Source organism: Phyllobates terribilis, unplaced genomic scaffold (genome assembly GCF_046119375.1).
Source record: "Phyllobates terribilis strain yellow unplaced genomic scaffold, ASM4611937v1 Scaffold_4__5_contigs__length_816908805, whole genome shotgun sequence".
In the NCBI taxonomy this organism is placed as follows: Eukaryota; Metazoa; Chordata; class Amphibia; order Anura; family Dendrobatidae; genus Phyllobates; species Phyllobates terribilis.
In genome coordinates, this window is record NW_027362764.1 from 582,835,320 (window position 1) to 582,838,772 (window position 3,453).

General features: G+C 46.0%; 1 pseudogene; it reads right to left on the reverse strand.

Moving 5' to 3' along the window:
• Positions 1–1,258: 1,258 nt before the first annotated feature.
• On the reverse strand, positions 1,259–1,373 carry LOC141266288 (U2 spliceosomal RNA; annotated as a pseudogene).
• Positions 1,374–3,453: the final 2,080 nt, after the last annotated feature.

Sequence of the window (3,453 nt, forward strand, 5' to 3'; positions counted from 1 at the left end):
CCAGTATTGCGGACAATATTCCAAGAAGGGGCCCAGGATCAGGAACACTAATACTGGAAGGAGACCCAGTCTTAATCCCACCCAAGCAAGAACTGGGAGTCTTCAACTGTCTGCTCCCCTCCCAAGAGAGGAGAGCCAAGGATCATGGAGGATCGAAACCCAATGGTCACACACTCCCCCACCCAGATATGCGAAGCGAGGAACCCGTAAGGGAACCGCACCCTGAAAAAATCCAAGTGACGAGTGGACACACGTGCAAAGGGTGACACACAGTGAATACAAATTTAAAAATAAATAGTGAAGGTTTTACAGTGTACTACTGAATGGACCTTCGACTGGTAATTTAAAAATTCCCCATCCTAAGGCCAGAAGGCCGGGAAAAGAGTGTGTGCATGAAGAATGAAAAAGATGAAGTGTGTCACGCCGTAAAATGGTGAAACTGGAAAATGGCTGAGTGTTGGGACCCGCACCTGTCCCTGACACACTTTCCCTTATCTCAGGGGTACCTCTGATGGTAAGGAGGCCTGAGCAGCCAGCATTTCCTTATCTCCTGCGCAGGCCTTGACAGTGAACCCCTCTCCTCCCAGGGAGGAAGGCAGTACAAAATAATGATACTGTGACAAGACAGGAAAATACAGACAGAGTAAACAGAAATAGCAGTCACACGAAATACTCACTCAGCCACAAAGGAAACACAAGGGAGTTAAGGAGGGGAAACCAACAAGGAGAGAATGCAGGAAAACATGCAGCAAAACAGCAACTACAAAAGCTAAATAAACCTCCAAGCTCCTATACACAACGCTCCTCCTTCACTCTCCAAGTCAGGTAGAAGAACTGATCCCTGACACTCCAGGAAGTCAGAGATGAGTCTATATAGAAGGGAAGAGTAGTGAACCCAAATCAGCAGAGAGACCAGAATCTCAGGAAAACCCAGCAACCCAGATTAACTCCCGCACTGCTGGCAAAAAGTTAATAAACTGGAGAGGAGCTTCGGCCGAGTGTGTGTGAACTATGCCCAGAACGCTGGAGTTCTCTGGAACTTCTCTGGAACTTCTCTGTCGCGGTAACCCCATGACAAAGTGATTGTACAATGTGCCAAAACTCGTGGGGTTCCCAATCCCAATGAATTAAGGCACCACTGGGTCACCACTCTTGGGGCACTTCGCTATTTGGGCTTTCAATCTTCCCCGACATAATGGTGTTGATCCTGGGGGGCCATGCTTTCCACCGGATGTCTATATGAGCGACCCGGTGTACTAACAAGTGCACTAAACCTAGTGTGCATAACTTATCAATCTACTAGGGTGGCCGACACAAAGCCACCTTTTCAAAAGATACTACACTTGATCTTAGCCAAAAGGCTGAGAAGTGATACATCTGTTCAATATGGAGTTGGGGGTCCAAGTCCAAATTTTGTACCTGGCCCATCAGACTCTAGTTATGCCAATGTTGCTGAACCTATCAGACTGGAGGAGACACATCACATACTATGGAGGAGTGGCACTGTTCTGTATCAATTTTTTTTCACCCTAGACACATTAATGGACAACCCCTTTAAGGGTCTCTTAATAAAAAAAGCTACTCATGAATATTCATTATTGTTCTTGTCTCACCCTGACCTCAAAGAATAGATCATTTAACAACCATTAAAATAGGAATTGTTGCCCTTCATGGAAAATCAGATACAAATACACTTGATGTTTGCTGCAAGTGCATGTTTAATGTGGCTAAATTCCACTAACTGTTACATTTTCAAAGGGAATATGTCAGTAGGATCAACCCTCCTAAGCCGTCTACATGGGCATGCAGGTCATAGGACGCTGAATGAAATGATACCTGGATACTTGCAATCCAATGTATTTTTCCCGAGAAATCCTCTTTTTTTTTACATGTAAATGAGCTGTTCAGGACTATGGGCTAGACACTGATCTGCATGAGAATCTGCCTGGAGAGGTTATTTTTAATTAAAAGAGGCATTACCAGTGTGAAACATGTAATAACCGATACTTTTGTTCTCATAATCAAAAATAGCTCTGCAGTGAAATGAGAACTAACACAGCACAGCAGAGCAAACACAGTAATGATACAAAGTTCACTTTTGTTGTACTAACACATTTGCTTCAACTTCCATCTCACAGGCAGCCTGTGTGTGGAGGAGGGGCAGTACAGCAGAGCTGTAATCACTGCAAATGTGTTTGTAATGAGACAAGGTTCAACTCTGCTTTACTGTGTTGGTTATAATAAGGCACAGCTCTGCAGCAGAGCTAACAGCACTAGAAGAAGGCAACTGCTGATGCAAATGTTTGTAATGCAACAAACTTCCTATCTTCTATACTATGCTAGTTCTGCTGTACGTGGTTAGTTCTGATCTCACTGTAGAGTGTAACATCCCTGGCGGCGTGCTTGCATGGCTTACCATCTCCCACTATGCAAGACTGCAATCTTACCTATCTGGCCAGGTTGCACACTTTGCTCCAGCACCTGCTGTTTGTATGTCTCTTGTCTGCTGGCTTAGGGCGTCGGTTGCTTCCTGATTCTTAAAGCTACAGTGTGCACAGTTCTAATGCGTCCCCAGCCTATTGCTGTGAGTCACTGGATACTTAAAACCCCCTCCACCCAGTAGGAGGTGCCTGAGCAACACTTTCTTACAGTGTGTTCTGTGCAACTGTGAGTTGCCAGGTCCTGTCCTGACTCTAGTCTGTTTCCGCCACCCTGGGGGCTGAGTTCCCAGGCTCGTTCCTGTATCTTGTTCCTGGTTCTGATCCTGTCTGAACAGTGTCCTAGTCCATTACTTGTTTTTCTCTGTCTGTATCTTCCCAGTATCTGAACCTGCACCTAACTCCAACTCGTTGTCTCTGTACTTCTGTTTATGAGTTTTGTGTCCACTCGCTACTTCATTGTAAGTACCTTGTTTGTATTTGGTTCTGCTCTTTCTGTTTCCCTGCCTCTGTATCTAACTCCTGTGTTCCAGCTATCTTTTTGTGTTTTCCAGTCTGTTCCATGTGAAGAGAGCCCTGTCCTGTATACCGCATCTGTGGGTCTTGCTTTGCTCTGCTTGTTCACCGCACCTGCGGTTTTGCTATGCTTTGCTTGTTCGCCGCATCTGCGGGTTTTGCTCTGCTTTGCGTGTTCACCGCATCTGCGGGTTTTGCTCTGCTTTGCTTGTTCACCGCACCTGCGGTTTTGCTCTGCTTTGCTAGTTCACCGCATCTGCGGGTTTTGCTCTGCTTTGCGTGTTCACCGCATCTGCAGTTTTGCTCTGCTTTGCTTGTTCACTGCATCTGCGGTTTTGCTCTGCTTTTCTTGTTCACCACATCTGCGGTTTTGCTCTGCTTTGCTTGTTCACCGCATCTGCGGTTTTGCTCTGCTTTGCTTGTTCACCGCATCTGCGGGTTTTGCTCTGCTTTGCTTGTTCACCGCATCTGCGGGTTTTGCTCTGCTTTGCTTGTTCAC